This window comes from Hemitrygon akajei, chromosome 2, assembly GCF_048418815.1.
Source record: "Hemitrygon akajei chromosome 2, sHemAka1.3, whole genome shotgun sequence".
Taxonomy (NCBI): Eukaryota; Metazoa; Chordata; class Chondrichthyes; order Myliobatiformes; family Dasyatidae; genus Hemitrygon; species Hemitrygon akajei.
Window position 1 is genome coordinate 145826485 of NC_133125.1, and position 13786 is coordinate 145840270.

Here is a 13786-nt window from a genome sequence, read left to right on the forward strand (position 1 = left end):
TATGAGAATTGGTTGAGTGAACTTGGCCCTTTCTTTTTGGAGCGACGGAGGATGAGAAGTGACCTGATAGAGGTGTATAAGATGATGAGAGGCATGATCGTGTGGATACCCAAAGGCTGTTTCCCAGGGCTGAAATGGCTAACAAGAGGGGCATAGTTTTAAGGTGCTTGGAAGTAGGTGCAAGGAGGATGTCAGAGGTGAGTTTTTCTCACAGAGAGCAGTGGATGCATGGAATGCAGAGCCAGCGATGGTGGTAGAGGAGGATACAATGAGGTCTTTTAAGAGACTATTAGATAGGTACATGGAGCTTAGAAAAATAGAAGACTGTTCTATGGAAATCCTTGGCAGTTTCTAGAGTGGGTTACATGGTTGACACAACATAGTGGTCCGAAGGGCCTGTAATGTGCTGTAGATTTCTATGTTCTATGTTCTATTGCTGCTCTGTTGTCGTCACTGCCAGCATCTCCTTCTAAATTACTTTGGCCAACTCTCTCATACCACTGTAATTTCCTTTACTCCACTGAAATACCACTATGTCAGACTTTACTTTCTCCCTATCAAGTTTCAAGTTTGAACTCAATCATATTGTGATCACTGCTTTTTTAGGGATTTTTTTTAACGTTAAGCTTCCGTATCACCTCCGGTTCATTACATAACACCCAATCCAGTATAGCCGATCCCCTCGTAGGCTCAACGACAAACTGCTCTAAAAAGCCATCTCATAGGCATTCAACAAACTCACTCTCTTGAGATCCATTACCAACCTGATTTGCCCAATCTACCTGCATGTTGAAATCTCCCATGATTATCATGAAATTGCCCTTTTGACACACCTTTTCTATTTCCTGTTGAAATCTGTGGTCCACATCCCGGCTACTGTTGGGAGGCCTGTATATAACTACCATCAGTGTTCTTTTACCCACAAGGATTCAACATCTTCCTGTCCTATGTCACCTCTTTCTACTGATTTGATGCCATTTTTTCCCAACAGAGCCATGCTACCCCTTCTGCCTACCTTCCTCTCCTTCAGATACAACATATAATCTTCAACTTTCAGCTCCCAATTACAACCATCCTTCAGCCACGATTCAGTGATGGCCACAACATCACACCTGACAATCTGTAAAATTGCAACAACATCATTCACCTTACTACTTATGCTCCGTGCATTGAGATATAACACTTTGAGTACTGCTTTTGCTCTCTTTTTGATTCTGCATTGCAAATGCACTGATACTCACTCTGCAAGTGGCAATATTGTCCTATCATCTGTCTGTCATTCCTGACAGTCTGACTGCACGCTGTCTTTGCTTGTTTACCATCTGTCCTGTTGTGAGTCCCTTCACTCTGGTTCCCACTCCCTGCCAAATTAGTTTAAACCCTCCCCAACAGCTCTAACAAACCTGGCCATAAGAATATTGGTCCCCCTTGGGTTCAGGTGCAACCTGTCACTCTTGAACAGGTCATAGCTCCCCCAGAAGAGATCTCAATGATCAAAGAACGTGAAGCCCTGGCCCCTGTACCAGCTTCTCAGTCATGCATTAACCTGCCAGATTATCCTGTTTTTGCCCTCACTGGCATGTGGCACAGGTAACAATCCAGAAATTACTACCCTGGGGGTCCTGCCTCTCAGCTTTCTGCCTAGCTCTCTAAATTCTCTCTTTAGGATCTCTTTGCTTTTCCTTCCTATGTCATCGGTACCAACCTGCGAGAAGACATCTGGCTGCTCTTCCTTCCCCTCCAAAGTGCTGTGGACTGGATCTGAGATGGCCCTGACCCAGGTGTGGTCCCACTGTACACAGCAGACCATGTGGTCTATCTGTACAGAAAATTCCAAGTGTGGTCCAACCATATACAGTACATGAAGTGTGGTCTAACTGTACACAGTACTCCAAGTGTGGTCTAACTGTACACAATATTCCAAGCATGGCGTAACTATGACAGAACACCAAGGTTTGTCTAATTTTGCACTGTATTCCAAGTGTGATTTAACTGTACACAATACTCCAGGTGTTGTCAATCTGTACATGATATTTCACGTGTTGTCTGACTGTAAACAGTATTCCAAGTGTGGTCTAACTCTGTTTTGTAAAGATGCAAGATAACAAACCAACTTTTATATTCTTGCTCTGACTTATGAAGACTGGAACACCATATGCCTTCTTCACCACCCTATCCACCGGCGTTGCCACTATCACGTAGATGTGCCCTTAAAGTGCAAGGTCACTCTGTCCATCTGTATTCTCTAGTGCCATACCATTTACTGTACATGTCTGACACAGACACAGCAACACTGTGACCACCTTTGCATGAAAATAGACCTTCTCGGTTTTTAGTTATTTTCTGTAAGCGTTCATTATAAGTTGTATTATCAATGCAGCTATAAAGAAGGCAAGACAGCACCTGTATTTCAGTGGAAGATTTAAAAGATTTGGTTTGTCACCTGAAACACTCAAAGACTTCTGTAGATGTGCCATGGAGAGAATTCTGACAGGCCGCATCACTGTCTGATTGGGGGGACTACTGCATAGGACTGAAAGAAGCTACAGAAAGTTGTAAGCAAATCACAAACAAGAGAAAATCTTCAGATGCTGGAAATCCAAAGCAACACACACAGAATGTTGGAGGAACTCAGCAGGCCAGGCAGCATCTATGGAAAAAAGTACAGAAAACATTTCGGGCCTAAATCCTCCAGCAGGACTTGGAAAATTAGGAAGTTGTAAAATTAGTCAGCTTCATCTCGGGTTCTAGCCTCCATAGTATCGAAGACATCTTTAAGGAGCAAGGCAGCGTCCATTATTAATGACCCCTATCATCCAGGACATGCCCTCTTCACATTGTGAATTGAACTGAATTGACTTTATTTCTTACACCCTTCACATACATGAGGAGTAAACGTTTTGAAATTATGTCTCCGTCTAAATGTGCAATTTGCAATCATAGTAATTTATAATAAATAACACAGTCAATCTAACATAGAGTACACTCAAATCAGTGTGAGTTAATCAGTCCAATGGCCTGGCTCCATTCCTCCTCTAATCCACAACCAGCTCCTTTGTTTTGTGACATTGAGGGAGAGGTTGTTTTCTTGACACCACTGTGTCAGAGAGATGACTTCTTCCCTGTAGGACATCTCGTTATTTTTTGAGATAGGGCAATGAATGTAGTGTTGTCGGCAAATTTAATTAACAGGTTAGTGCTGTGGCTGGTGACACAGTCATGGGTATACAGGGAGTAAAGGAGGGGACTCAGTACACAGCCCTAAGGGGCTCCTGTGTTGAGAGTCAGGGTTGGAGGTGAGGGAGCCCACTCTTACAACCTGCTGGTGATCTGACAGGAAGTCCAGGATCCAGCTGCACAAGGCAGTGTCAAAGCCGAGGTCTCTGAGCTTCCTGTCAAGTCTGAATGGAACTATGGTGTTGAATGCTGAACTGCAGTCCAAGAACAGAATTCTCACATAAGCATCCTTCTTCTCCGGATGTGTAAGGATGGTATGAGAGCAGTGGCCATTGTGTTTCCGCCGGGTAGGAGGTAGAGAAGACTGAAGGCACACACTCAGCGATACAGGGACAGCTTCTTCCCCTCTGCCGTAAATGGACATTGAACCATGAAGACAATCTCACTGTTTCTTATATTATTAGTTTTTTTAATCTAACTATTCAATTGACATATATATTTGTACTGTAATTGATTTAATTATTTTTTATTTCTATTTTTATCATTTATTGCATTGTACTGCTGCTGCTAAGTTAACCAATTTCACAATACTTGCTGGTGATAATAAAACTGATTATGATTCTAAATTATGCTTAACATATTGTCTTTTCTCGTGAATGCTTCTTATCTGATGCCACCATCCCAGGCGACATGCTAGTCCATCTCCAAAGCAGTCACTCCACGCTAACCACTTCCTTTCTGTAGCCTGGTGACTAGAACTGCACATGGTACTCCAAGCGTGCTCTAATGCTATAAAATACCATATCAACTTTTATATTCTTGCTCTAACCTACGGCTAGAATGCCGTATGCTTTCTCCACCGCCCAAATGACCTGCATTGCAAGCTTTTGTGGAGCAATGTCCTTAAACCCCAAGGACTCTCTGTTCATCAACGTACTTTAGTGCCTGACCATTTACTGTACCTGTCTCACATGTACACAGCAGCACCGTGACCACCTTTGCTCCAAAATGGACTTATTTTGTTTTTAGTTTGTCATTTCTTGTAAAAAAGTCATTATAATTTATGCCTAATTTAAGGTCCTGTCTCGTGGACGCAGCTTATCTGATGCTACGTATGTGCCCATGATACTGCTGCAAGAAAGCTTTTCATTGTACCTGTGCAGTACTGTGCAAAAGTTTGAGGTACATATATACAGGCAGGGCCCAGGTCTTCTGCACAGTACTGGAGTAATTTTATGTACTGCACTGTATGCAGTTCAAAAAAATACAGATTTAATGACATACTGTATGTGAGTGATGATAAACCTCATTCTGATGTGGGTCTCGAGTGTGAATTGATTGGAAACAGGGCAGGGAGAGAGGAATCATAACACCATAAAATATAGGAGCAGATTTGGCTGATCCAATTTTACTTTCAGCCCTAAACTCCTGCCTTCTCCCTGTATCCCTTCATGCCCTGACCAATCAAAACTCTATCAACCTCTGCCTTAAGTGTATATAAAGACTTGGCCTTCACAGCTGACTATGGCAAAGAATTGCACAGATTCTCCATCATCTGGCTAAAGAAATGCCTCCTCATCCCCGTTCTAAAAGGACGCCTCTCTATTTTGAGACAGTAGCCACTGGTTTGAAATTCTTCCACATAGGAGAGTCCTCTCCACAACCACTCTATCAAGGGCTTTCAATGTTCAATAGGTTTCAATGAGGTCACTCCTCATACTTCTGAATTCCAGTGATTACAGGCCCAGAGTCATCAAACGCTCTTCATATGACAAGCCGTTCAATCCTGAAATCATTTTCGTGAACCTCCTTCGAACCTTCACCTGTTTCAGCACAGTCGTTCTAATATAAAGGGCCCAAAACTGCTCACAATACTCCAAGTGAGGCCTCAACAGTGCTTTATAAAGTCTTTTAGTCCTCTTGAAATGAACGATAACCTTCCTCACCACAGGGTCAATCTGCAAATTAACCTTTAGGGAATCCTACACAATGACTCCAAAGTCCCTTTGAGCCTCAGTTTTTTGTATTTTCTCTCCATCCTGAGATTAATCAATCCTTTCATTTCTTCTACCAAAGTGCATGATCATACACTTCATAACACTGCATCCATCTGCCATTTCTTTGCCCATTCTCCTAATCTGTCTGTCCTTCTGTAACCTCTCTACTTCCTCATAACTACCTGTCCCTCCACCTATCTTCATATCATCTGCAAACTTTGCAACAAAGCCATCAATTCCATTATCCAAATCATTGACATATCGCACAAAAAGAATCAGTCCCAACATAAACCCCTGTGGAACACCAGTAGTCACCAGCAGCCAACCAGAAAAGGCACCCTTGTTCCCACTCTTTGCCTCCTACCAATCAGTTACTGTTCTATCCATCTTAGAATCTATCCTGTAATACCATGGGCTTGTAGCTTGTTAAGCAGACTCATGTGTGACACCTTGTCAATGGCCTTCTGAAAATCCAAGTACACAACATCAACGGATTCTCCTTTGTTTATCCTACTTGTTATTTCTTCAAAGAATGCCAACAAATTTGTCAGGCAAGATTTTCCCCTGAGGAAGCCTTGCTGACTACAGCCTATTTTATCACGTGCCTCCAAGTACCCTGAGACCTGATCCTTAATAATCAAATCCAACATCTTCCCAACTACTGAGGTCAGACTAACTGGCCTATAGTTTCCTTTCTTCTGCCTCTCACCCTTCGTGAAGAGTGGAATGACATTTGCAATTTTCCAGTCCTCTGAAACCATTCCAGAATCTAGTGATTGTTGAAAGATCATTATTAATGCCTCCACAATATCTTCCAGCCACCTCTTGCAAAATCCTGGGCTGTACACCATCTGGTCTAGGGGACTTATCTATCTACATATCTTTCAGTTTCCCAGCAACCTTCTCTCTAATTATGGTTAGGAAAAGTGGAATGGAGAAGGGAGATTGAGAGAAGCAGCAGAACATTCAGTAATGATTAATAAACCAATTGTTTGGAATCAAATGGCCTTGTCTGGTGTCTCTGGGCTTTGTGTGCCTGTACCCATGCCACTCACCACCCCCAAGACACCTTCTCTGCCCCCCGTTCCACACACCTCCAGTGGCGCTCCACCCTCACCATTCCCAATATCCTTTGGTCCTGCCACATTTTCAAACTTACTGTCCGCTCCATATTGACAAAAATATTACTTTACAAAAGCCTTCGGCACCCATATATGGCTAGGGTGCCAAGGTCTTTTCCACAGTATTGTTCTATACTTATGCATATGATAATAAATTTTAACTTTGACACCAATTTCACTTCCCAAAAAAAATATCTTGAATTTGTCCAGATTAAATTCCTTCTGCCGCAACTCTTGCCAATTATCTGTGTGATCTAATGTCCTGCCTTAGACAAACTCCCTCGTCATCACCAACACAAAGCCACATTGACTCTCCCAATCATCCTCTTCTCTTCCAAATGAACAGAAATCTTATTCCATAGACTTCCTCCAGTAATAATGCCACAAATTTGCAGCACAAGTTGATAGGGTGGTTAAGAAGGCAAATGGCGTGTTGGGCTGCATTAGTCGGGGATTGGGTTCAAGAGCAGCAAGGTAATGTTGCAGATCTATAAAACCCTGGTTAGACCATGTTTGGAACATTGTGTTCAACTCTGGTCACCTCGTTACAGGAAGGAGCTGAAGGTTCAGTGAGAGTACAGATGAGATTTACCACGATGATGCCTGGATTAGAAAGCCTGATTTATGAAGACAGGTTGAGCAAGCTGGTGTGTTTCTCTTTGTAGAGAAGGAGGATGAGAGGAGACCTGATAGAGGTGTACCAGATGGTCAGACACCTAGAACATGGAAGTGAATAATACAAAGAGGCATAACTTTAAAGTGTTAGAAAGATGTATAGCTGGATGTTAGGGATAGATTTTTACACAGAGGGTGGTGGGTGCGTGGAATGTGCTGCCAGGGTGGGTGCATTAGGGTCACTTAAGAGACTGTTACACAGACACATTGATGAAACAGAAATGGAGGGCTATGTTGAAGGGAAGGGTGAGACTGATTTTGAAGTAGGTTAAAACATTGTCAGAATGTCATAGGCTGAAGTACTGTACTGTTCAGTGTTCTATGTAATTTCCCTGCTGTAGTGTATTCAATATTTCTGGCATATGTGAGCAATATTGTAAATATATTGTTTGAATAAGCACCCTGTGTTTGTTTTCATAATTCATAATGGGTTATATGCAAGATGTACATCATTACACCACTACATTATATTTGTGTCCCTCACTAAGCAGGGAAAACATATCCCGACTCCTGCGTTCTTCTTTCATTTAGCTTCTGCAGTTACAAGACGTAACAGTGGAAAGAGGAAGTTTCAAAACAAGCTCAAGATGACTACCTGCCTGTTGAAGTGCATCACATTTTTCTTTGGAATGGGAGTGAGATGTTCGAGTTTAAAAAAGCAGAAAATGACTAAATTAATAAGCAATGAATACGGCCACAGGCTCATAAACAATGAGTAGCCGGTGATAATATTAAGAATGATAAATTTAAAAAAGCAGAAAGATGAGTGTGTTCGATTACACAATTGATAACAGGTTGATGAATACTGAATGAATTGAGCAGCATTTTGAAGCAAATGAAATAGCCAATAAAATTAAGTACCGGTGTTGCTGAGTGCAATGAGTCAAAAACCATACAGGTTGCTTAGAAGCTCAATCAATCCATCTAAACCATCTATATTGAGTTTTGCTGATATCATGAACACAAGGCAGGTAGATTTGGAACTGAAACCATTGTTGATTGCAGAACACTTTATGTTTCATTAGCAGAATCAAATGGAAGGGAAGTCCATTTCAGCTTCCCTGGCTGAATTGAAAAAATCTGTCTGAGCATTGTCAGTTCAGCAATGGGCTTAATGATGGACTAAGGGACCATGTCGTTTGTGGAGTCTTACAAGAAAACATTTGAAAATGTCTCCTAACTAACAGAACAGTTGAAATTGCTGTATCAATGGAAACGGCAGTCAGAGATGCGATTGGGTTACAGTCAGGGGTGAAAATGAGCATCAGGCAGACAAAATCAATGGACTGCACAGGGAAGAGAAAAAGATAGAAAGTCAAGTTGCAGTTTCATAAAAAAGCTCTAATCTGCATGCTGTTGAAGAAAATTCTGATAATGATGAGAGTGACACAGGACTGAGTAGCTTTGAGATTTGCAATGTGAATGCTAACAAGAGACAAGCAATCTAGCTTACACTAGATGTGAACAGCAAATTAATTAAAATGCAATTGGACACTGACTCAGCTGTTTCAATCATTTCACAAAATAAATTTGAACAGCATTTCAAAGACACAGAACTGAAGCCTGCAGATATCCAACTTAGAACTTACACTGGAGAAAAGATAACTCCTGTGGGAATGACATGCCCCAGTTTAAGATGACGTCAGTAAAACACAGTGACAACTTGCTGGCAACAAACAAAACTAATACTAACTACTTTATTAATAGCACTCCCTCTGTTAGATCATCACTGCAATCAATAGCCTGCAACTTCCCTTTTGGAGCTGTGCTTTTGAACTGCCTGTATGACCTGGTATTTTTGTGGTGTGAACTGAAGTCTCAAAGGTGTAGGATGGTTGTGGCGTGGCGTGTATGGGACGAATCAAAGCAGAGGCGAGGCATGGTTGAGGCTGCTGGGCCCAGTCCTGAGAGTGATGAACAAGCTGATGATTGGCTGATTTAAGTACCGGGCCAGATTGGAAAGGTTGGGTACGGGTTGAGTCGAGGTGGTGTGTCTCGGGTCTGAGAGTGTATCGAAGGGGCAGGGACTGGGTCTGAGAGCAATGAACAACATGAAGTTTCACTGATTTAGGTACCGGGCCAGATTGAAATGATCAGGGTGTCGGGGCAAGAGGAGAGGAACGAGCCGGTTTTCAGCTCACAGCTCACACAGTTTGCTCATTTCTGTACTGAGCAGAGGCTGTAACCTGTAAATAACTGGCTCCTGGATGTGCTGTGACTGGTTCATGGCTGTGGACTCACTTTTGTGAACATTGTTTATGAATGTTATTTGCCTACTTTTATTGTTTGCATCATCTGTTTGTTTTCTGCACATTGAGTGTTCAGTGGTCTTTGTTTTTAACGGGCTCCATTGTGTTTCTTTGTTTTGTGGCTGCCTGTAAGGAGATGAATCTCCACATTGTATATAGTACATATACTTAGATAATAAATCCACTTTGAACTTTGACATTCGTAACAGTGATGTACAACAACCAACAAACATCATTGGGCTTGTAAAATCAGGAGGGGGGCATGATGGTGCTGGGATTGGCTGAGACTTGATTGGAGATCCATCCACCATTTGCATGCCACATCCCCTGCAACAGACTCAACTGAAAGCAAATTACAAATGGTACTGGATGATGCCACAGCAGTGTTCAGGGATACGTGAAAAGGCCACACCCAGGTTTTACAAAACCTGTCTGGTTCCTTGTACCATCATGATGAAATAGCCAGTGAGCCAGATCACACAGAGGCTGAAGGAATTCTTTCCAAGGTTGAGTGGAGACCATGGACAACCCCAGTGGCCCCAGTACCCAAGACGGATGGGTCTGTCGGGATCTGTGGTGATTTAAAGGTCACCATCAACCTAATACTGAAAGTAGATCAATGTTCTCTGCCCAGGATAGAGGATATCTTGGCAAACCCTTCTGGAGGAAAACACTTTGACAAAGTGGATTTAGCGGAGGCCTACTTACTGATGGAAATGGAAGACAACTCCAAAGTGTTTCTCACCATGAGCACTCAAAACGGGCTTTATCACTTTAATCTGCTTATTTGTGGAGAAGCATCTGCACCTGCACTCTGGCAGAAAGCCATGGACCAGGTGCTGCAAGGTAGTCCAGGTTCTCAGTGTCACCTGGATGACATCATTGTTACCTGTGAGGACGACAAGGAACAGCTCCAAAATCTCAAGATAGTGCTAGAAAGATTCAAAGATTATGGGCTCAGAGCACACCAAGACGAGGGTGAATTCTTGAAACCAACCATCAGATTATTGACACACAAATCTCAAACTGTAGTGGATGCCCCAAGGCCAAAGGATATGTCACTGTGGTGGTTTTTTTTTAAAGGTTTGTCAATTGTTTCAACAAGTTCCTTCCAGTCCCTTTCTACATTCATCCATGACACTTCAAATGCTCTTGCTCTTTTCAACGTATCCAAGCTCTCTGGCCCCATTCATCTTATTTTTACCATGGGTGTCCAGTCTCTAGACACCGTCTGTTGTTGCGGAAAAAGAACTAACACTCGGACATGGAGGGAGATCGCTTCAGAACATCTGTATTGTAGCATGATATCATGGAGAACACATCCTCCCAATAGCGTAGTTTGTGAGACTCTGTCTGACAATGGGTCGCGCTCTTATTTATATCCCAAGCATATGAGAGAAAAACATAATCAGAAGGAGGATCTTCAACGGCAGTTCTGCTGGGTAGCAAAGTTGCAGGATATGTCCCTGAGTAGTTACACATCTACTTCAGTGTTAATTTCTCAAAAGAGTATATCAGACATGTGATGATTCTTAGAACAACAATACAAAGATAGTTATTTTAATCAGCCTGACTGAAAGGCACATTGTCAGCAGTACAGAGTATGTTAGTCACAGTAGACTTTGAATTTACAATTAAAGATCATTAACCCTTCCTTGCTCAATACAGTGTCAGCTCTGGATATTTTCTTCCACATCTTCATCCCCCATCAGGAAAGTCTCGAAGCTCTCCGTTTCTTTCTGGATCCCAGACTCAACCAGTGCCCCTCCACCACCACTCTCCTCCGTCTAGCAGACATTGTCCTCACTCTCAATAGTGTCTCCTTTGGTTCCACCCACCTCCCTCAAACAAGAGGTGTAGTCATGGGTACTTGCATTGGTCCCAGTTGTGCCCACTTTTTTCTCAGCGATGTGGAGCAGTCTATGTTCCAAGCCTACAGTTGTGTCCAATTCCCACTTTTCCTATGCTTCATCAATGACTGTGTTGGTGCTGCTTCTTGCACCCATGCCGAGCTCGCTGACTTCATTAATTTTGCCTCCAACTTCCACCCTGCCCTCAAATTTAACCGGTCCATTTCTGACACCACCCTCCCCTTTCTTGATCTCTCTGTCTCTGTCTCTGGAGACAGCTTATCCACTGATGTATATTATAAACCTACTGATTCTCACAGCTACCTGGACTATACCTCTTCCCACTCTGTTACTTGTAAAAATGCCATCTCCATCTCTCAATACCTCCGTCTGCACTGCATCTGCTCTCTCCACTGCATCTATTCATACCAGAACAAAGGAGATGTCCTCCATCTTCATAGAAAGGGACTTCCACTCCTTCACCATCAACGCTGTCCTCAACCGCATCTCTTCCATTTTTCCCACGTCTGTCCTCATTCCATCCTCCTGCCACTACCAGGGATAGGGTTCTTCTTGTCCACACCTACCACCCCACTAGCCTCTCGATCTAGCACATAATTCTCTGTAACTTCTGTCATCTTCAACAGGATCTCATCACCAAGCACATTTTTCCCTAACCCCCAATTTCTGCTTTCTGCAGGAATCACTTCCTACGTGACTCCCTTGTCCATTCATCACCCCCACTGATCTCCCTCCTGGCATTTAACCTTACAAGTGTAACAAATGCTACACCTGCCCCTATACCTCCTCTGTCACAACCATTCAGGGTCCCAGGTGAGGTGACACTTCACCTGTGAGTCTGCTGGGGTCATCTATTGTGTCCAGTTGTCCCGGTGTGGTCTCTTGTATATTGGTGAGACCCGACATAGATTGGGAAACTACTTTGCCGAGCACCTACATTCCGTCCCCCAGAATGAGTGGGATCTCTCAGTGGTCATCCATTTTAATTCTATTTCCCATTCCCATTCCGACATGCCCATCCATTTCTCCTCTACCATCACAATGAGGCCACACTGAAGTTGCAGGAAGAAATCCATATATTCGTTAGGGTAGCTTCCAACCTGATGGTATGAACATCGATTTTTCAAACTTCCATTAATGCCCCCGACTTCTCTGTTCCCCATCCCCTTTTCCCTCGCTCACCTTATCACCTTGCCTGCCCATCGACTCCCTCTGGTGCTTCTCCCCCTTTCTCTTTCTTCAATGGTCTTCTGTCCTCTCTTATTAGATTTCCCCTTTAGCTCTTTCACCGATTTCCCAATTCTTTACTTTACCCCTCTCCCCCGACCACTCACGCCACTCCGGTTCTATCTCTCACCTTGTGTTTCTCCATCACTCCTCAACCCGTTAATTCTGACTCCTCACCTTTTGTTCTCCAGTCGTGCTGAAGGGTCTCGGCCCGAAACATCGACTGTGCTCTTCTCCATAGATGCTGCCTGGTCTGCTGAGTTCCTCCAGCATCTTGTGTGAGTTTCCTGCCAATCCTGGCTACTGTACTTTGCCCCTGGAACTTATTACTACAGATTGGGAAGAAACGGCAATGGGCAAAGCAGTGTGAGGTGTCTTTCCACCGTACCCTCAGACACTGTACTCACACATTATGATCCACAGTGAAGGTTGCCTGAGACGCCTCATGTTTTAGTATATGGTGCAGTCATATCACACGTCATGAGTGATGGAAATGAGTGCCCATAGTCTTTGCATCATGTTCCCTTACCGACACAGGTAAATATTACACACAGATTGACAGAGAGGAGTAAATACCTGAAAAATCTACAAAAGAGAACACTATCACAGCAGCGTTCAGTCAGGACAGACTGGAGAACTCATCTGCTGAGGTGTTATGGGTGGAACTGAGTAATAAGAAGGGTCTGACCATGTTATTGGGGCTTTATTACAGACCACCTAACAGTGCGAGAGATTTAGAGGAAATTGGATTAGACAATTTCTTTGTGGGAGAGGCTAGAGAGTGATAGGAGATGGTTGCCTCTCTGACTGTAGGCCTGTGACTAGCGGAGTGCCACAGGATCTGTGCTGGGTCTGTTGTTGTTTGTCATCTATATCAATATATGGATAATAATGTGGTTAACTGCATCTCTAAGTGTGTGAATGACACCAAGATTGGGGGTGTAGTGGACAGATATTTGAATCAGATATCTGAATGGTTCACAAACCCATGAGCAGAACCTTGCTATCCTTCTTTTCTGATATTTATCTACTTCTATAACTTGCACTGGACTACAAACTCCATGACTTATGTCAGTGGTAATAAGTTTGATTCTGATTCCAATTTTGTCATAAAGACTGGTATAGAAGGATCTACTGATCCTCAGTATGGCTGTGTGTGAGGACGTTACTGAGCTGCTCCCCCACCCCTCACCACCACGCTCTGTCCCCACCCAGCACAACTACATGGACAGTCGCCTCTGGCTTTCACACCTCACTCTGTGAGCCTACAGCAGAATGTGCGAGAGTTCACAGCTCCTTCACTAACACACTGACAAACACTAACACTCCCCCCACTGAAGCATTAAAATAGATCAGGGCCTTCTGTTAGTGATATAGGGTCTCTGAGCAATACAGCACAGCACAGACCCTTCAGCCCATCCAGTCCATGCTGTCTATGGTGCTCAATCAGTTAGTCCCAAGTTTATAAA